Genomic DNA, 21,233 nt, shown 5'->3' with positions numbered 1-21,233 from the left:
TGTAAATAGCCCATCCAACTGCCTACCTCATCCCCATGTTTTTATATGCTTTTCTTGCTCACACCAGTATTTCTAACTATGTGTTTCTAACTATGTGTCGCACTGCTTTGCTTTATCTTGGCCAGGTCGCATTTGTAAATGAGAACTTGTTCTCAACTGGCCACCTGGTTAAATAAAGGTGAATAATAGTCACATGTTCAACTATCATTTGCTGATCTAGGAAATCATTTTCTGAATGCCAGTCAAATGACAAACATCACGACATATGTGAGGTTTGGGTACTACAGTAGGTCTATGTTATTGTTAGGTGAAGTTATGGGCCAATTTGGCAAAAACTTAGTGTACAACCGCTCATTGTCAGGCTGATGGAAAAGCTAGCCAAAGAGCATTTTACTGTTTGAAGTGTTTTTTAAGTATAAAGCGGTTGATTTGCGAAGAACATTAAAACGAGCCTTACAATTATAATCCAAAGTAGTGTGAAATGTACTCATAAGCAACCTGGAAATGGAGGTTACTTCCCTCACCATTCACATTCAGAATACATTGTGAAAAACTCAAATCTTCGCTCACCATTTTTGCTCCAGGCAGATATAGTACATCCATAACTTGTGGTTTCCTCATTACCAGATATACTACATCCATAACTAGTTGTTTCCTCATTAGCAGATATACTACATCCATAACTAGTGGTTTCCTCATTACCAGATATACTACATCCATAACTAGTGGTTTCCTCATTACCAGATATACTACATCCATAACTAGTGGTTTCCTCATTACCAGATATACTACATCCATAACTCGTGGTTTCCTCATTAGCAGATATACTACATCCATAACTCGTGGTTTCCTCATTAGCAGATATACTACATCCATAACTAGTGGTTTCATCATTCGCAGATATACTACATCCATAACTAGTGGTTTCCTCATTACCAGATATACTACATCCATAACTATCGGTTTCCTTATTAGCAGGGAGGTGTTTCTGCAATCAAATTGCATGTGCATCGCCCTCGTGCCGCAATTTTATTAAACACAGAAAGGGGCCTATATTGGAGACCAAACGTCGTCTGGCACACTGCTTAGGATTTCAGCATCTTTAACTTATTTCTAGCCTACAATCATCGATTTCACTACTAATGTGAAAACAAGACAAAATATGACTATTCTTGCTCATTTTAAGACATTTGTCCAACAATTTTAACATGACATTACAGACGTCAATTGTTGTACAACAACATCATGGCTACGCTGTTGGTATCACCTTTTACAGTGGATTTCTACTGTTGTGGGCCTTTAATCATCTGTCTGACTTTGTTGTTCACACAGGAGAGAGACGTGACTATCGTGGATCCTCTGGGGAGCCTCAACAACCTCGTGATGCTGAAGAGGCAGAGAAGAGTCTCTCCAGATCAAAACACCTCAGGAAACACCTGCAGAGATCCACAGGGAAGAGAACTCACTGCTGCTCTGACTGTGGGAAGAGATTCACCTCATCAGGCATTAAAATTCATCAGAAAATCCACACAGGAGAGAAATCTTATAGCTGTGATCAATTAGGGATAAGTTTTGGTCAATCTGGCAAGCTGACAGTGCACCAGAGAATACACACAGGAGAGAAACCTTATAGCTGTGATCAATGTGGGAAGAGTTTTACTACATCTGGCCATCTGACACTACACCAGAGAATACACACAGGAGAGAAACCTTATTGCTGTGATCAATGTGGGAAGCGTTTTTGTCAATCTGGACAGCTGACAGTGCACCAGAGAACACACACAGGAGAGAAACCTTATAGCTGTCATCAATGTGGGAAGAGTTTTACTACATCTTACCATCTGACACTACACCAGAGAACACACACTGGAGAGAAATCTTATAGCTGTGATCAATGTGGGAAGAGTTTTACAACATCTGGCCCTCTGACTCAACACCAGAGAATACACACAGGAGAGACCCCTTATAGCTGTGGTCAATGTGGGAAGAGTTTTGGTCGATCTGTCTATCTAGTATCACACCAGAGAACACACACAGGAGAGAAATCTTATAGCTGTGATCAATGTGGGAAGAGTTTGACTACATCTAGCTCTCTGACTCTACACCAGAGAATACACACAGGAGAGAAACCTTATAGCTGTGATCAATGTGGGAAGAGTTTTATAACATCTGGCTCTCTGACTGTACACCAGAGAATACATACAGGAGAGAAACCTTATAGCTGTGATCAGTGTGACGAGATTCACCGATAAAAGACATCTGATCAAACATCAGAAAATACATGAAGGAGTTATTTCATGATATCAATTATATAATGTCACAATGTAGAATGTTTTAACATTGTAGTTGGAGTATTTTAATAGTTTCACAATGTAGAACCCTAAACGTTTGCCCCCTGTTCTATTGATTTCAACATGGTATTGATATTAGCTTCAGGGGGAAAATCCAGGCTCTGAAATGGAAGAGTTACTATTTATGAGATTTAATAAAAAGTGACTAACAAAAAAAGAGTTGTGTTACACTTACCATGTTGATTCAAGTGCGTAACCAACATGGTATCTGTCTGTTTTCTACAAATTGTCCTCTAACCAGGGATGTACACATTATTCCCAGATTCCATGTGATTTTTGAGCTGTTAGTTTCAACAGGACGTGCAACCTCATCTCCCTCCTCTCGGCACAATTGATTACAACATGATATCGATGAGTTATGACAAATAAGTGTTCCTTTGTTCAGTGACCCCTAAATTTAAATGCATCACTCCAAAATGTAGCTGACTGTCTTCTGCAGGTTGTCCTCTAACCAGTGAGGTAAAAGATATCTCCCATTTCCATGTGTTTTTTTAGTTGTGTTAGTTTCAACATCATGTACAAGCTGATTTTCCCCCCTGATCGATATCAGTGATTTATTGCTACCTTTCAAAACAACAGCGTTTTTCGTGCTTATGCAATTTATAAGCTTCTTGTTTTAAAAAATACAAGTAATATGATTATTGTGGCAGATGTTTGTGTATATAGCACATTTTATGTTTAGATTTGGACATGTTAAAACTGTGTTTTGACATTGGGGCTATCCCACCTAGCAAAATGTCATTGAAAAGATGTTGAAAATAAGACTATGCAATCAAATATTTCATATTTACATTTCATATAACATTTAGTAATGATAATTATTTATGAAACCAACTGACAATTTTTTTGGTACAATTATATTGACATTGTTCCCCTGCTTTTAGAATCTCAGGGTTCATGGTGAGGACAACTTGGTTTCTGATTGTCTCAAGGTGGGCAGTCAAACAGTTTTATGTTTTGCGTTTAGCTAGTGCGTTGCCATGGATCACAGTTTATTTTGACTGCACGTTTTTCTGTATTGGAGATGAGTTTTGTTTGCGCTCGTTCCAAGGGGACAAGAGTTCTAGAAGCTAGTGAGTTTTAGGAAGACGAGAGTTCTAGAAGCTAGTGGGTTTTAGGAAGAAGAGAGTTCTAGAAGCTAGTGAGTTTTAGGAAGAAGAGAGTTCTAGAATCTAGTGAGTTTTAGGAAGATGAGAGTTCTAGAAGCTAGTAAGTTTTAGGATTCTATAGAAAGAAAAAGGAGAAACAAATAATCCTATTGTATATTATTATTTAGAAATACGTGTTTTTTTCTTGTTTTTAATTGTTGACACTCAGTAGACACCATATTTATATTGGTGAAGGTGAAGCATTGTAGTTGATTATAATGTGAAATGGAAGTTGTTTTCTGTTGGTGGTGAGCAAACTTGTCCAACAAAAATATAGGATATATTTGTTGTCTTGAAGGGAAAGGTGTTACAGGCTTTGGTTTTTCCATTTTATGTTTTGAGGTTGGACGCCAGCACGTCGTCTTGCTCGTCGTATAGCTCGTTAGCACATCTAGCTCGTCTAGCTCGTTAGCACGTCTAGCTCGTTAGCCCGTCCAGCTCGTTAGCTCGTTAGCACGTCTAGCTCGTTAGCACGTCTAGCTCGTCAGCACGTCTAGCTCGTTAGCCCGTCTAGCTCGTTAGCCCGTCTAGCTCGTTAGCCCGTCTAGCTCGTTAGCACGTCTAGCTCGTTAGCACGTAGGACGCACTGATTGGTGTCACCTCGTTAGTCAGTATGTGTTACACCTGTGCTGGCTTGTCCATCTCGTTAGTGGGAAGGTGTTTCACCTGAGCTGGTCCAGGTTCTATTTAAGAGTGTCTGGCCCAGTGCTCCAGTTGTCTTGATACATGTGGAGAGTCAACACCTTTAGTTGCTCCACCTTTTAGGTTTGCTTCCTGTCTTTAATTTTTTTGTGGGTTTTTCTTTTGTTTTCCTCTTCTTGGGCAGATTTAGTGGGTCTCATGGTGGGTGTCTTTTAGGTCCCAGTTGTTGTTACTAGTCAACTTCCAGTGGACACCCCCATAGTGTCTTTCAGAGCCCCTCCTAAAACCCCACCTGTTTAGTTGTGGTTGTTGTCAGTGACTCTTTGTTAGTTCCTCTTCTGTTTGAGCAACATTTTAGATTTTTCTTGCTGGGGAACGTAACAACAAACAATGTAGTAAAACAAGTTTATATTTTGGGTTGGATGTTGCATCCAATTGTTAATATTTTAATCAATGGCATTTCTTTAGGGTGCTCATTAGTCTTTCAGTTGTTAATCTTGTTTTTTATCCTCTGTTTGTTGTGTACTAAATATTTCTGTTTGTTTTCATAGTTTTTTCCCCCTGTGAAACCATTGTGTTGCATCCATGTCTGAAATGTGCTGTATAAATAAAGCTTGATTTGATTTAAACATATTGTAAAACAAATGAATCCAATGACTGACCAATCAAGACTATTTCCAAACCAATGAACAAATATGTGTAAAAGCAACACATTTCTTGGTCCATCTTAATATGAAAAACAGTATCAATCCCACTTTTCCAGGCTGCTGAAGGCGTGGTGGAGTGGTAAACACCACCCCCGGCTCTACCAGGGGCTTGAGGTGGTCTCCCACAGCTCTGCTTATGTCATGTTCTGTGGCCTTGCTGTTCCATTTCTTGACTGCAACACAGAAATAAACACATTTAGTCATATTATATAAAACACTCAGGGCCGGTTTCACAGACAAGGCTTAAGCTTAGTCCCAGACTAAAATGCTTGTTTGAGCTGTCTTAAGTCTGTGCAAGTCGCTTTGAGTTATGTTAAAATAGTGGTAGATTTAGCCTGTTCTGGACTAATCAAAGCCGATTGCAAGAGGGAGGATTAGAGCTACTCCAGGACTAAATGGAAGATTAAATGAATCTTTCAAAGAGGCAGGTTTAACTTCTGCTTAGTGCTGTTTGTGAGGGAGCCTGGACTATGTGGAATGTCTAAATGAAGACCAACATGCACTACAGAGGCCAGACCAGTACTTGTGGATAGGAGGAATCCATTACATTACATTACCTTGAGACCGCTTTCTTATGTACAAAGAAAATGCATTGGAGATAATATCTCTGCTTGAGCCTAGACTTTCCTCTCTGTCTCAAAGAGGAAGGCCTTCACCCAATTCTCTCCAAGTTCTGATCACTGAGGTTTTTGGCATCTGGAATATTTCATTGTGAAACTGGTGATTTGTGTCAGTGCCAGTGAAGCAACTGTGTGTTTAATAGTTGACAAAGTCTGCAGGAGTCTTTACATCTAGTTTCCTGATGCTGCTGGTAAAGCCAACTATAAAGTCTGCAGGAGGATTCTTTACATCTAGTTTCCTGATGCTGCTGGCCAAGCCAACTATAAAGTCTGCAGGAGGAGTCTTTACATCTAGTTTCCTGATGCTGCTGGCCAAGCCAACTATAAAGTTATCTGTAAAATTCGGTTTACTCATTGCAGATAATTGTAGCAGCAGTTTCTGTAGTGTAGTGGTTATCACGTTCGCTTAACACGCGAAAGGTCCTCGGTTCGAAACCGGGTGGAAACAGTGCTCTTTGACACGTCCAGTAAGGTACTGTACTTTTAACAGATAAAAGTTATTTTCTTAAATTCTGTATTTTGGAAGTTTGAATACGTGCCATGAATATCAGTAAAATTCGGTTTACTCCTTGTAGCTCAATGTAGCAGCAGTTTCTGTAGTGTAGTGGTAATCACGTTCGCTTAACACGCGAAAGGTCCTCGGTTTGAAACCGGGCGGAAACAGTGCTCTTTGACACGTGCAGTAGGCACTATACGTTTAACAGAGAATAGTTATTTTCATAAATTCTGTATTTTGGAAATTCGAATACGTGCCATGAATATCTGTAAAATTCGGTTTACTCCTTGTAGCTAAATGTAGCAGCAGTTTCTGTAGTGTAGTGGTTATCACGTTCGCTTTACATGCGAAAGGTCCCTGGTTCGAAACCAGGCGGAAACAACGCTCATTGACACATTCAAGAAGTATCATAGTGATAACAGAGAAATTCATTAATGACTTATTTTGGAAATTTGAATACCTGCCATGAATATCTTTAAAATTCGGTTTACTCCTTGTAGCTAATTGTAGCAGCAGTTTCTGTAGTCTAGTGGTTATCACGTTCGCTTTACATGCGAAATGTCCTCGGTTCGAAACTGGGTGGAAACAGTGCTCTTTAACACGTGCAGTAGGTATTGTACTTTTAACAGAGAATAGTTGTTTTCATAAATGCCTAATTTTGGAAATTTGAACGCGTGCCATGAATATCTGTAAAATTCGGTTTACTCCTTGCAGATAATTGTAGCAGCAGTGTCTGTAGTGTAGTGGTTATCACGTTTGCTTCACACTTGAAAAGTCCCTGGTTCGAAACCCGGTGGAAACAAAGCTAATTGACACATTCAAGAAGTATCATAGTGATAACAGAGAAATTCATTAATGACTTATTTTGGAAATTCGAATACGTGCCATGAATATCGGTAAAATTCTGTTTACTCCTTGCAGCTAATTATAGCAGCAGTTTCTGTAGTCTAGTGGTTATCAGGTTTGCTTAACACGCAAAGGTCCTCGGTTCGAAACCGGGTGGAAACAGTGCTCTTTGACATGTGCAGTAGGTACTGTACTTTTAACAGAGAAAAGTTATTTTCTTATATTCTGTATTTTGGAAATTCCAATACGTGCCATGAATATCTGTAAAATTCGGTTTACTCATTGCAGATAATTGTAGCAGCAGTTTCTGTAGTGTAGTGGTTATCATGTTTGCTTCACACGCGAAAGGTCCTTGGTTCGAAACCGTGCGGAAACAACGCTCATTGACACATTCAAGAAGTACTATAACGGTAACAGAGAATTTCATTAATGTCTTATTTTGGAAATTCGAATACGTGCCATGAATATCTGTAAAATTCGGTTTACTCCTTGTAGCAAAATGTAGCAGCAGTTTCTGTAGTGTAGTGGTTATCACGTTAGCTTAACCCGTGAAAGGTCCTCGGTTCGAAACCGGGTTGAAACAGTGCTCTTTGACACGTCTAGTAAGGTACTGTACTTTTAACAGAGAATAGTTATTTTCATAAATTCTGTATTTTGGAAGTTCGAATACGTGCCATGAATATCAGTAAAATTCGGTTTACTCCTTGTAGCTAAATGTTGCAGCAGTTTCTGTAGTGTAGTGGTTATCACTTTTGCTTCACACGCGAAAGGTCCCTGGTTCGAAACCAGGCGGAAACAAAGCTAATTGACATATTCAAGAAGTATCATAGTGATAACAGAGAAATTCATTAATGACTTTTTTGGAAATTCGAATACGTGCCATGAATATCGGTAAAATTCGGTTTACTCCTTGCAGCTAATTGTAGCAGCAGTTTCTGTAGTCTAGTGGTTATCACGTCGAACCGAGGACGCGAAAGGTCCTCGGTTCGAAACCGGGTGGAAACAGTGCTCTTTGACATGTGCAGTAGATACTATACTTTTAACAGAGAATAGTTATTTTCATAAATACCTAATTTTGGAAATTTGAACGCGTGCCATGAATATCTGTAAAATTCGGTTTACTCCTTGTAGCAAAATGTAACAGCAGTTTCTGTAGTGTAGTAATTATCACGTTTGCTTCACACGCGAAAGGTCCCTGGTTCGGAAACAACGCTCATTGACAAATTCAAGAAGTACCGTAGTGGTAACAGAGAATTTCATTAGTGCCTTATTTTGGAAATTCGAATACGTGCCATGAATATCTGTAAAATTCGGTTTACTCCTTGTAGCTAATTGTAGCAGCAGTTTCTGTAGTCTAGTGGTTATCACGTTCGCTTTACATGCGAAATGTCCTCGGTTCGAAAGTGGGTGGAAACAGTGCTCTTTAACACGTGCAGTAGGTACTATACTTTTAACCGAGAATAGTTATTTTCATAAATACCTAATTTTGGAAATTTGAACACGTGCCATGAATATCAGTAAAATTCGGTTTACTCCTTGCAGATAAGTGTTGCAACAGTTTCTGTAGTGTAGTGGTTATCACGTTAGCTTCACACGCGAAAGGTCCCTGGTTCGAAACCGGGTGGAAACAACGCTCATTGACACATTCAAGAAGTACTATTGTGGTAACAGAGAATTTCATTACTGCTGTATTTTGGAAATTCGAATTCGTGCCATGAATATCTGTAAAATTCGGTTTACTCCTTGCAGAAAAATCAAGCAGCAGTTTCTGTAGTGTAGTGGTTATCACGTTCGCTTTACACGCGAAAGGTCCTCGTTTTGAAACTGTGTGGAAACAGTGCTATTTGACATGTGCAGTAGGTACTGTACTTTTAACAGAGAATAGTTATTTTCATAAATTCTGTATTTTGGAAGTTCAAATACGTGCCATGAATATCTGTAAAATTCGGTTTACTCCTTGCAGATAATTGTAGCAGCAGTTTCTGTAGTGTAGTGGTTATCACGTTTGCATCACACGTGAAAAGTCCCTGGTTCGAAACGTTGCGGAAACAACGCTAATTGACACATTCAAGAAGTATCATAGTGATAAGAGAGAAATTCATTAACGACTTATTTTGGAAATTCGAATACGTGCCATGAATATCGGTAAAATTCGGTTTACTCCTTGCAGCTAATTGTAGCAGCAGTTTCTGTAGTGTAGTGGTTATCACGTTTGCTTCACACGTGAAAAGTCCCTGGTTCGAAACCCAGCGGAAACAACGCTAATCGACACATTCAAGAAGTATCATAGTGATAACAGAGAAATTCATTAATGACTTATTTTGGAAATTCGAATACGTGCCATGAATATCGGTAAAATTCGGTTTACTCCTTGTAGCTAATTGTAGAAGCAGTTTCTGTAGTGTAGTGGTTATCACGTTTGCTTAACACGCAAAGGTCCTCGGTTCGAAACCGGGTGGAAACAGTGCTCTTTGACATGTGCAGTAGGTACTGTACTTTTAACAGAGAAAAGTTATTTTCATATATTCTGTATTTTGGAAATTTGAATACGTGCCATGAATATCTGTAAAATTCGGTTTACTCATTGCAGATAATTGTAGCAGCAGTTTCTGTAGTGTAGTGGTTATCACGTTTGATTCACACACGAAAGGTCCCTGGTTCGAAACCGGGCGGAAACAATGCTCATTGACACATTCAAGAAGTACTATAACGGTAACAGAGAATTTCATTAATGCCTTATTTTGGAAATTCGAATACGTGCCATGAATATCTGTAAAATTCGGTTTACTCCTTGTAGCAAAATTTAGCAGCAGTTTCTGTAGTGTAGTGGTTATCACGTTCGCTTTACATGCGAAAGGTCCTCGGTTCGAAACCGGGCGGAAACAGTGCTCTTTGACACGTCCAGTAAGGTACTGTACTTTTAACAGAGAAAAGTTATTTTCATAAATTCTGTATTTTGGAAGTTCAAATACGTGCCATGAATATCAGTAAAATTTGGTTTACTCCTTGTAGCTAAATGTAGCAGCAGTTTCTGTAGTGTAGTGGTAATCACGTTCGCTTAACACGCGAAAGGTCCTCGGTTCGAAACCGGGCGGAAACAGTGCTCTTTGACACGTGCAGTAGGTACTATACTTTTAACAGAGAATAATTATTTTCATAAATTCTGTATTTTGGAAATTCGAATACGAGCCATGAATATCTGTAAAATTCGGTTTACTTCTTGTAGCTAAATGTAGCAGCAGTTTCTGTAGTGTAGTGGTTATCACTTTCGCTTAACACGCGAAAGGTCCCTGGTTCGAAACCAGGTGGAAACAACGCTCATTGACACATTCAAGAAGTATCATAGTGATAACAGAGAAATTCATTAATGACTTATTTTGGAAATTTGAATACCTGCCATGAATATCTTTAAAATTCGGTTTACTCCTTGTAGCTAATTGTAGCAGCAGTTTCTGTAGTCTAGTGGTTATCACGTTCGCTTTACATGCGAAATGTCCTCGGTTCGAAACTGGGTGGAAACAGTGCTCTTTAACACGTGCAGTAGGTATTGTACTTTTAACAGAGAATAGTTGTTTTCATAAATGCCTAATTTTGGAAATTTGAACGCGTGCCATGAATATCTGTAAAATTCGGTTTACTCCTTGCAGATAATTGTAGCAGCAGTGTCTGTAGTGTAGTGGTTATCACGTTTGCTTCACACTTGAAAAGTCCCTGGTTCGAAACCCGGTGGAAACAAAGCTAATTGACACATTCAAGAAGTATCATAGTGATAACAGAGAAATTCATTAATGACTTATTTTGGAAATTCGAATACGTGCCATGAATATCGGTAAAATTCTGTTTACTCCTTGCAGCTAATTATAGCAGCAGTTTCTGTAGTCTAGTGGTTATCAGGTTTGCTTAACACGCAAAGGTCCTCGGTTCGAAACCGGGTGGAAACAGTGCTCTTTGACATGTGCAGTAGGTACTGTACTTTTAACAGAGAAAAGTTATTTTCTTATATTCTGTATTTTGGAAATTCCAATACGTGCCATGAATATCTGTAAAATTCGGTTTACTCATTGCAGATAATTGTAGCAGCAGTTTCTGTAGTGTAGTGGTTATCATGTTTGCTTCACACGCGAAAGGTCCTTGGTTCGAAACCGTGCGGAAACAACGCTCATTGACACATTCAAGAAGTACTATAACGGTAACAGAGAATTTCATTAATGTCTTATTTTGGAAATTCGAATACGTGCCATGAATATCTGTAAAATTCGGTTTACTCCTTGTAGCAAAATGTAGCAGCAGTTTCTGTAGTGTAGTGGTTATCACGTTAGCTTAACCCGCGAAAGGTCCCTGGTTCGGAAACAACGCTCATTGACAAATTCAAGAAGTACCGTAGTGGTAACAGAGAATTTCATTAGTGCCTTATTTTGGAAATTCGAATACGTGCCATGAATATCTGTAAAATTCGGTTTACTCCTTGTAGCTAATTGTAGCAGCAGTTTCTGTAGTCTAGTGGTTATCACGTTCGCTTTACATGCGAAATGTCCTCGGTTCGAAAGTGGGTGGAAACAGTGCTCTTTAACACGTGCAGTAGGTACTATACTTTTAACCGAGAATAGTTATTTTCATAAATACCTAATTTTGGAAATTTGAACACGTGCCATGAATATCAGTAAAATTCGGTTTACTCCTTGCAGATAAGTGTTGCAACAGTTTCTGTAGTGTAGTGGTTATCACGTTAGCTTCACACGCGAAAGGTCCCTGGTTCGAAACCGGGTGGAAACAACGCTCATTGACACATTCAAGAAGTACTATTGTGGTAACAGAGAATTTCATTACTGCTGTATTTTGGAAATTCGAATTCGTGCCATGAATATCTGTAAAATTCGGTTTACTCCTTGCAGAAAAATCAAGCAGCAGTTTCTGTAGTGTAGTGGTTATCACGTTCGCTTTACACGCGAAAGGTCCTCGTTTTGAAACTGTGTGGAAACAGTGCTATTTGACATGTGCAGTAGGTACTGTACTTTTAACAGAGAATAGTTATTTTCATAAATTCTGTATTTTGGAAGTTCAAATACGTGCCATGAATATCTGTAAAATTCGGTTTACTCCTTGCAGATAATTGTAGCAGCAGTTTCTGTAGTGTAGTGGTTATCACGTTTGCATCACACGTGAAAAGTCCCTGGTTCGAAACGTTGCGGAAACAACGCTAATTGACACATTCAAGAAGTATCATAGTGATAAGAGAGAAATTCATTAACGACTTATTTTGGAAATTCGAATACGTGCCATGAATATCGGTAAAATTCGGTTTACTCCTTGCAGCTAATTGTAGCAGCAGTTTCTGTAGTGTAGTGGTTATCACGTTTGCTTCACACGTGAAAAGTCCCTGGTTCGAAACCCAGCGGAAACAACGCTAATCGACACATTCAAGAAGTATCATAGTGATAACAGAGAAATTCATTAATGACTTATTTTGGAAATTCGAATACGTGCCATGAATATCGGTAAAATTCGGTTTACTCCTTGTAGCTAATTGTAGAAGCAGTTTCTGTAGTGTAGTGGTTATCACGTTTGCTTAACACGCAAAGGTCCTCGGTTCGAAACCGGGTGGAAACAGTGCTCTTTGACATGTGCAGTAGGTACTGTACTTTTAACAGAGAAAAGTTATTTTCATATATTCTGTATTTTGGAAATTTGAATACGTGCCATGAATATCTGTAAAATTCGGTTTACTCATTGCAGATAATTGTAGCAGCAGTTTCTGTAGTGTAGTGGTTATCACGTTTGATTCACACACGAAAGGTCCCTGGTTCGAAACCGGGCGGAAACAATGCTCATTGACACATTCAAGAAGTACTATAACGGTAACAGAGAATTTCATTAATGCCTTATTTTGGAAATTCGAATACGTGCCATGAATATCTGTAAAATTCGGTTTACTCCTTGTAGCAAAATTTAGCAGCAGTTTCTGTAGTGTAGTGGTTATCACGTTCGCTTTACATGCGAAAGGTCCTCGGTTCGAAACCGGGCGGAAACAGTGCTCTTTGACACGTCCAGTAAGGTACTGTACTTTTAACAGAGAAAAGTTATTTTCATAAATTCTGTATTTTGGAAGTTCAAATACGTGCCATGAATATCAGTAAAATTTGGTTTACTCCTTGTAGCTAAATGTAGCAGCAGTTTCTGTAGTGTAGTGGTAATCACGTTCGCTTAACACGCGAAAGGTCCTCGGTTCGAAACCGGGCGGAAACAGTGCTCTTTGACACGTGCAGTAGGTACTATACTTTTAACAGAGAATAATTATTTTCATAAATTCTGTATTTTGGAAATTCGAATACGAGCCATGAATATCTGTAAAATTCGGTTTACTTCTTGTAGCTAAATGTAGCAGCAGTTTCTGTAGTGTAGTGGTTATCACTTTCGCTTAACACGCGAAAGGTCCCTGGTTCGAAACCAGGTGGAAACAACGCTCATTGACACATTCAAGAAGTATCATAGTGATAACAGAGAAATTCATTAATGACTTATTTTGGAAATTTGAATACCTGCCATGAATATCTTTAAAATTCGGTTTACTCCTTGTAGCTAATTGTAGCAGCAGTTTCTGTAGTCTAGTGGTTATCACGTTCGCTTTACATGCGAAATGTCCTCGGTTCGAAACTGGGTGGAAACAGTGCTCTTTAACACGTGCAGTAGGTATTGTACTTTTAACAGAGAATAGTTGTTTTCATAAATGCCTAATTTTGGAAATTTGAACGCGTGCCATGAATATCTGTAAAATTCGGTTTACTCCTTGCAGATAATTGTAGCAGCAGTGTCTGTAGTGTAGTGGTTATCACGTTTGCTTCACACTTGAAAAGTCCCTGGTTCGAAACCCGGTGGAAACAAAGCTAATTGACACATTCAAGAAGTATCATAGTGATAACAGAGAAATTCATTAATGACTTATTTTGGAAATTCGAATACGTGCCATGAATATCGGTAAAATTCTGTTTACTCCTTGCAGCTAATTATAGCAGCAGTTTCTGTAGTCTAGTGGTTATCAGGTTTGCTTAACACGCAAAGGTCCTCGGTTCGAAACCGGGTGGAAACAGTGCTCTTTGACATGTGCAGTAGGTACTGTACTTTTAACAGAGAAAAGTTATTTTCTTATATTCTGTATTTTGGAAATTCCAATACGTGCCATGAATATCTGTAAAATTCGGTTTACTCATTGCAGATAATTGTAGCAGCAGTTTCTGTAGTGTAGTGGTTATCATGTTTGCTTCACACGCGAAAGGTCCTTGGTTCGAAACCGTGCGGAAACAACGCTCATTGACACATTCAAGAAGTACTATAACGGTAACAGAGAATTTCATTAATGTCTTATTTTGGAAATTCGAATACGTGCCATGAATATCTGTAAAATTCGGTTTACTCCTTGTAGCAAAATGTAGCAGCAGTTTCTGTAGTGTAGTGGTTATCACGTTAGCTTAACCCGTGAAAGGTCCTCGGTTCGAAACCGGGTTGAAACAGTGCTCTTTGACACGTCTAGTAAGGTACTGTACTTTTAACAGAGAATAGTTATTTTCATAAATTCTGTATTTTGGAAGTTCGAATACGTGCCATGAATATCAGTAAAATTCGGTTTACTCCTTGTAGCTAAATGTTGCAGCAGTTTCTGTAGTGTAGTGGTTATCACTTTTGCTTCACACGCGAAAGGTCCCTGGTTCGAAACCAGGCGGAAACAAAGCTAATTGACATATTCAAGAAGTATCATAGTGATAACAGAGAAATTCATTAATGACTTTTTTGGAAATTCGAATACGTGCCATGAATATCGGTAAAATTCGGTTTACTCCTTGCAGCTAATTGTAGCAGCAGTTTCTGTAGTCTAGTGGTTATCACGTCGAACCGAGGACGCGAAAGGTCCTCGGTTCGAAACCGGGTGGAAACAGTGCTCTTTGACATGTGCAGTAGATACTATACTTTTAACAGAGAATAGTTATTTTCATAAATACCTAATTTTGGAAATTTGAACGCGTGCCATGAATATCTGTAAAATTCGGTTTACTCCTTGTAGCAAAATGTAACAGCAGTTTCTGTAGTGTAGTAATTATCACGTTTGCTTCACACGCGAAAGGTCCCTGGTTCGGAAACAACGCTCATTGACAAATTCAAGAAGTACCGTAGTGGTAACAGAGAATTTCATTAGTGCCTTATTTTGGAAATTCGAATACGTGCCATGAATATCTGTAAAATTCGGTTTACTCCTTGTAGCTAATTGTAGCAGCAGTTTCTGTAGTCTAGTGGTTATCACGTTCGCTTTACATGCGAAATGTCCTCGGTTCGAAAGTGGGTGGAAACAGTGCTCTTTAACACGTGCAGTAGGTACTATACTTTTAACCGAGAATAGTTATTTTCATAAATACCTAATTTTGGAAATTTGAACACGTGCCATGAATATCAGTAAAATTCGGTTTACTCCTTGCAGATAAGTGTTGCAACAGTTTCTGTAGTGTAGTGGTTATCACGTTAGCTTCACACGCGAAAGGTCCCTGGTTCGAAACCGGGTGGAAACAACGCTCATTGACACATTCAAGAAGTACTATTGTGGTAACAGAGAATTTCATTACTGCTGTATTTTGGAAATTCGAATTCGTGCCATGAATATCTGTAAAATTCGGTTTACTCCTTGCAGAAAAATCAAGCAGCAGTTTCTGTAGTGTAGTGGTTATCACGTTCGCTTTACACGCGAAAGGTCCTCGTTTTGAAACTGTGTGGAAACAGTGCTATTTGACATGTGCAGTAGGTACTGTACTTTTAACAGAGAATAGTTATTTTCATAAATTCTGTATTTTGGAAGTTCAAATACGTGCCATGAATATCTGTAAAATTCGGTTTACTCCTTGCAGATAATTGTAGCAGCAGTTTCTGTAGTGTAGTGGTTATCACGTTTGCATCACACGTGAAAAGTCCCTGGTTCGAAACGTTGCGGAAACAACGCTAATTGACACATTCAAGAAGTATCATAGTGATAAGAGAGAAATTCATTAACGACTTATTTTGGAAATTCGAATACGTGCCATGAATATCGGTAAAATTCGGTTTACTCCTTGCAGCTAATTGTAGCAGCAGTTTCTGTAGTGTAGTGGTTATCACGTTTGCTTCACACGTGAAAAGTCCCTGGTTCGAAACCCAGCGGAAACAACGCTAATCGACACATTCAAGAAGTATCATAGTGATAACAGAGAAATTCATTAATGACTTATTTTGGAAATTCGAATACGTGCCATGAATATCGGTAAAATTCGGTTTACTCCTTGTAGCTAATTGTAGAAGCAGTTTCTGTAGTGTAGTGGTTATCACGTTTGCTTAACACGCAAAGGTCCTCGGTTCGAAACCGGGTGGAAACAGTGCTCTTTGACATGTGCAGTAGGTACTGTACTTTTAACAGAGAAAAGTTATTTTCATATATTCTGTATTTTGGAAATTTGAATACGTGCCATGAATATCTGTAAAATTCGGTTTACTCATTGCAGATAATTGTAGCAGCAGTTTCTGTAGTGTAGTGGTTATCACGTTTGATTCACACACGAAAGGTCCCTGGTTCGAAACCGGGCGGAAACAATGCTCATTGACACATTCAAGAAGTACTATAACGGTAACAGAGAATTTCATTAATGCCTTATTTTGGAAATTCGAATACGTGCCATGAATATCTGTAAAATTCGGTTTACTCCTTGTAGCAAAATTTAGCAGCAGTTTCTGTAGTGTAGTGGTTATCACGTTCGCTTTACATGCGAAAGGTCCTCGGTTCGAAACCGGGCGGAAACAGTGCTCTTTGACACGTCCAGTAAGGTACTGTACTTTTAACAGAGAAAAGTTATTTTCATAAATTCTGTATTTTGGAAGTTCAAATACGTGCCATGAATATCAGTAAAATTTGGTTTACTCCTTGTAGCTAAATGTAGCAGCAGTTTCTGTAGTGTAGTGGTAATCACGTTCGCTTAACACGCGAAAGGTCCTCGGTTCGAAACCGGGCGGAAACAGTGCTCTTTGACACGTGCAGTAGGTACTATACTTTTAACAGAGAATAATTATTTTCATAAATTCTGTATTTTGGAAATTCGAATACGAGCCATGAATATCTGTAAAATTCGGTTTACTTCTTGTAGCTAAATGTAGCAGCAGTTTCTGTAGTGTAGTGGTTATCACTTTCGCTTAACACGCGAAAGGTCCCTGGTTCGAAACCAGGTGGAAACAACGCTAATTGACACGTTCAAGAAGTATCATAGTGATAACAGAGAAATTCATTAATGACTTATTTTGGAAATTCGAATACGTGCCATGAATATCGGTAAAATTCGGTTTACTCCTTGCAGCTAATTGTAGCAGCAGTTTCCGTAGTCTAGTGTCGAACCAAGGACGCGAAAGGTCCTTGGTTCGAAACCGGGTGGAAACAGTGCACTTTGACACGTGCAGTAGGTACTGTAGTTTTAACAGCGAAAAGTTATTTTCATAAATACCTAATTTTGGAAATTTGAACGTGTGCCATGAATATCTGTAAAATTCGGTTTACTCCTTGAAGCAAAATGTAACAGCAGTTTCTGTAGTGTAGTGGTTATCAAGTTTGCTTCACACGCGAAAGGTTCCTGGTTCGAAACCGGGTGGAAACAACGCTCATTGACACATTCAAGAAGTACTATGGCGGTAACAGAGAATTTCATTAATGCCTTATTTTGGAAATTCGAATACCTGCCATGAATATCTTTAAAATTCGGTTTACTCCTTGTAGCTAATTGTAGCAGCAGTTTCTGTAGTCTAGTGGTTATCACGTTCGCTTTACATGCGAAATGTCCTCGGTTCGAAAGTGGGTGGAAACAGTGCTCTTTAACACGTGCAGTAGGTACTATACTTTTAACCGAGAATAGTTATTTTCATAAATACCTAATTATGGAAATTTGAACACGTGCCATGAATATCAGTAAAATTCAGTTCACTCCTTGCAGATAAGTGTTGCAGCAGTTTCTGTAGTGTAGTGGTTATCACGTTAGCTTCACACGCGAAAGGTCCCTGGTTCGAAACCGGGTGGAAACAACGCTCATTGACACATTCAAGAAGTACTATTGTGGTAACAGAGAATTTCATTATTGCCTTATTTTGGAAATTCGAATACGTGCCATGAATATCTGTAAAATTCGGTTTACTCCTTGTAGCAAAATCAAGCAGCAGTTTCTGTAGTGTAGTGGTTATCACGTTTGCTTCACACGTCCCTTTTTGGAGTTTCAGAAGTGGAAGAGAAGCAGGTGTCTGAGTGCTTGAGAGAGAATATCGTTGTTTTTGGAGGTCTATTTGCTTTATAAGTTTGAAAGTTTGTGAGTGACTGTAGTGAAGTTTCTGTGAAACTTTTTTGCTATTGTCCCCCATCAGCGTGAGCTGTTTGGGGGATATTGCTTAAAATAACCGGACAGACAACATGGCTTCGACATCAAGAATACAAACGACGACGAGAAAGGACAACAGTGAAATCAGAATGTTAAACGAAGAACTGAAAAAAAGAACATATGAGAAGGAACTGACGGTGAACGTGGAAATAAGTGGAGAAGGGAAAATAACAACGATGGAATTGCTGAGAGGAATAAAGGAAGTTTGCGGAGCAATACTGGGATGTCGAATGAAAGACGGAAATAAGTATGAAATAACAATGTCTCATGTAAATGGAAAAGAAAGACTAATAGACGGGCTAAAGATAAAGAACTGTCAAATCATGGCTAAAGAATTAGGGAACGATGAGCTGGTGGTGTCCTTTTTGAACTTGCCCGCATACATTACGGATGAGGAGATAGAAGAGAAACTAAAAGGCTGGAATGTGAAGGCGACCACGCCAATCAAGAGGAGGATGTGGCCAGGAACGGACATTGTAGATGGGACGAGATTTTGCAAGGTAAAGTTTACAGACAATGTGCAATCCTTGCCATATTCTACTAAATTTAACACTGTCGAGGGATTTGAATATTTTCGTGTAATCCACGACAATCAAGTGAAGGTATGTAGATTATGTATTCAGCCGGGGCACATACTAAAGGAATGTCCGGAATTCACATGCCACAAATGTAGTGAACAAGGGCATTATGCCAGAGAATGTCGGAACATAGGAAATGTGTGCAAAATGTGTGACAGACCCAAAGTTAGATGTAGCTGTAATAAGGGAGAAGATCACTTACTTTTGCAAACAATGGACCTCACGTCTGAGGAAGGGGAGGGGAGTGTGCCGATGGAGAGAGAGGATGAGAGTGACATGGAGAGTGTGACTCCAGAGACAATGGCAGATAAGCTTGAAGAGCCTGTAATGTCTTATGGCAAAGCACGAGGCGGGGTTTTAGTCTCTGCTGCTGACAAGGTGGAACAGCAGCACATGATGGGTGAAATACATACACAGGTGGAGATGGTGCAAGGTGCTTCTCAGGTGCCTGAGCCAGCTTTAAGCCTGTGTGAGAATTACACCAAAGAGTGGGTTGGGTCCACTGAAGTCACGGGCACTGTTAAAGCGCACTTTTCAAAAGGCTTCACAGCCGCTCCCCCCAAAAAATCCAAATAAAGAGACGGATGATGAAATAGATGGTGAGGATCTTCAGTTGTTTGTAAAAAATAAGAGGTCATTGTCGAAAACCAGGGAGATGATGGGATTTGGAAAAAAGAAAAAGTAGGATTTGAAAGGACTTGTTTGACTCTGATTATACTTCTGCAAACATTAATAATGATTACAGTCGCATCCCTAAACGGTAACAGTTTGAGAAACATGAGAAAATTTGAGCAGGTATTAGTGTCTGTTAAGGCAGAAATGTTGTGTTTTCAAGAGACCAATTGGACAGAATCCAAAATGCAGGAGATTAAGAGTAAATGGTCTGATTTAATTTTTTGTAGTCATGGAGGGAGATAAAACATGTGGTGTGGCTATTTTGATAAAAAATGATGTGGTGCAAAATGTAAAACAAATATATGCTGACAATGATGGTAGACTTATTGTAATTGAATTTGAAGTTCAAAATGTAGTTTTTCGTTTAATTAATGTTTATGCTTCAAATATTGAATCTGAAAGGAGAGAAATGTTTCACAAATTAAAAACACTGTGCTCAGAAAACTGTATACTGATAGGAGATTTTAATGTGAGGTGTAGTAGAATGGATGCCTCTAGTTGTGCTAAATTCAGACATGACTCTTCTAGAAATGCATTATGGAAACTTATGAATGAGGAGAATCTAGTAGATATATGGAGGGCTGAAAATCCAAACAGAAGAGTATTCTCTAGAAGGCAGGTGGTTCTAAAGGAATTAAAACAAAGCAGAATTGATTTATGTCTAGCAAAACAAGAATTGGTGCAGAATGTTAAGAAGGTGTCATATACCTTTACAGCATATAGTGATCATGCAGTAATGTCATTTGAAATGGGTTTTGGTGTGGAGAGGAGAGGGGGAGGTGTATGGTGTTTAAATGCCAGTCTGTTAAAGGAGGAAGGATATAGAAATGAAATTGTTGAATGTATTAATGATGAAATGTCTAATGTACTGTTAAAAGAGAATGTGTGTTTATGGTGGGAGGAAGTGAAAGTAAAAGTAAAAAATAGGAGTATTAGGTACGCAAAAAATCATAACCGGTTAGATAAGCAGAAAGAAATAATGCTTAGGAATAGGATGTTGCATGAACTTGAAAAGGCTGATACGGATCCAGACTATGATGTTGTGAATTATTTGAAAATCCATGCAGAGCTGGGTAGTTATGAAAAAAAGAAATGTTTGGGTGCTATTGTTAGGAGCAGGGCACAGTACGCTTTGGAGGGAGAGAAATGTACATCCTTTTTTTTGGGTCTGGAAAAAAGAAAACAAACTAAGAGTTACATTCTAGAGTTGGAAGATGAAAGAGGTGTAAAGGTAAACGATTTTGTTGGGATCTTAGAGACAGTTGAAAACTTTTACAGAAATCTTTACAAAAAGAATGATGTAGATAAAGTGTGTGTTGTAAAAGTGTTGGATACAATTAGTGCCAAAGTATCGCAGGCAGAGAGAATGATGTGTGATGAAGAGATTTCGATTATGGAAATCAAGGAAGCAATTGTTAGCACACAAGGTAATAAAAGTCCGGGTTTGGACGGTTTAACAAATGAGTTCTATAAAGTCTTTGTAGATATTTTGGCACCCATTTTAGTGAGGGTGTTTCATTATATGGAAGAGAATAAGGAAATACCTGAGTCTATGTCAACTGGAATGCTAACGATCTTATTCAAAAATAGGGGCAGTAGATTAAAGTTAGAAAATTATAGGCCTATTAGCCTTCTAAATTCGGACTATAAGATACTGACTAAAGTGTTAGCGAATAGGATGAAAAAGGTGATTGGGAGTATTTTTGAATCAACACAAGCCTACGGCATACCTGGAAGAGATATTGCAGATGTA

The 21,233-nt window shown here is 38.8% G+C and overlaps 1 protein-coding gene and 13 non-coding genes across 14 annotated transcripts in view; 13 read left to right on the top strand and 1 right to left on the bottom strand.

The window, feature by feature from the left end:
- Positions 1 to 21,233, bottom strand: part of LOC115149648 (tripartite motif-containing protein 16-like) — a 1,197,515-nt gene that overhangs the window by 915,898 nt on the left and 260,384 nt on the right. The window lies entirely within an intron of this gene.
- trnav-aac (transfer RNA valine (anticodon AAC)) lies at positions 5,844 to 5,916 on the top strand. The gene has a single exon. It is a non-coding gene; the product is annotated as a tRNA-Val (tRNA).
- Positions 6,273 to 6,345, top strand: trnav-uac (transfer RNA valine (anticodon UAC)). Its single transcript has one exon. It is a non-coding gene; the product is annotated as a tRNA-Val (tRNA).
- trnav-cac (transfer RNA valine (anticodon CAC)) lies at positions 7,536 to 7,608 on the top strand. The gene has a single exon. It is a non-coding gene; the product is annotated as a tRNA-Val (tRNA).
- On the top strand, positions 9,623 to 9,695 carry trnav-uac (transfer RNA valine (anticodon UAC)). The gene has a single exon. It is a non-coding gene; the product is annotated as a tRNA-Val (tRNA).
- trnav-aac (transfer RNA valine (anticodon AAC)) lies at positions 9,838 to 9,910 on the top strand. Its single transcript has one exon. It is a non-coding gene; the product is annotated as a tRNA-Val (tRNA).
- Positions 10,052 to 10,124, top strand: trnav-aac (transfer RNA valine (anticodon AAC)). Its single transcript has one exon. It is a non-coding gene; the product is annotated as a tRNA-Val (tRNA).
- Positions 12,766 to 12,838, top strand: trnav-uac (transfer RNA valine (anticodon UAC)). The gene has a single exon. It is a non-coding gene; the product is annotated as a tRNA-Val (tRNA).
- On the top strand, positions 12,981 to 13,053 carry trnav-aac (transfer RNA valine (anticodon AAC)). The gene has a single exon. It is a non-coding gene; the product is annotated as a tRNA-Val (tRNA).
- On the top strand, positions 13,195 to 13,267 carry trnav-aac (transfer RNA valine (anticodon AAC)). Its single transcript has one exon. It is a non-coding gene; the product is annotated as a tRNA-Val (tRNA).
- trnav-cac (transfer RNA valine (anticodon CAC)) lies at positions 14,458 to 14,530 on the top strand. The gene has a single exon. It is a non-coding gene; the product is annotated as a tRNA-Val (tRNA).
- Positions 16,545 to 16,617, top strand: trnav-uac (transfer RNA valine (anticodon UAC)). The gene has a single exon. It is a non-coding gene; the product is annotated as a tRNA-Val (tRNA).
- Positions 16,760 to 16,832, top strand: trnav-aac (transfer RNA valine (anticodon AAC)). The gene has a single exon. It is a non-coding gene; the product is annotated as a tRNA-Val (tRNA).
- trnav-aac (transfer RNA valine (anticodon AAC)) lies at positions 16,974 to 17,046 on the top strand. The gene has a single exon. It is a non-coding gene; the product is annotated as a tRNA-Val (tRNA).

The sequence above is a fragment of the Salmo trutta genome, chromosome 15 (genome assembly GCF_901001165.1).
Source record: "Salmo trutta chromosome 15, fSalTru1.1, whole genome shotgun sequence".
NCBI classification, from domain to species: Eukaryota; Metazoa; Chordata; class Actinopteri; order Salmoniformes; family Salmonidae; genus Salmo; species Salmo trutta.
The sequence above is the reverse complement of the archived record's forward strand: the minus strand, read 5'-3'. Positions and strand labels throughout refer to the sequence as shown.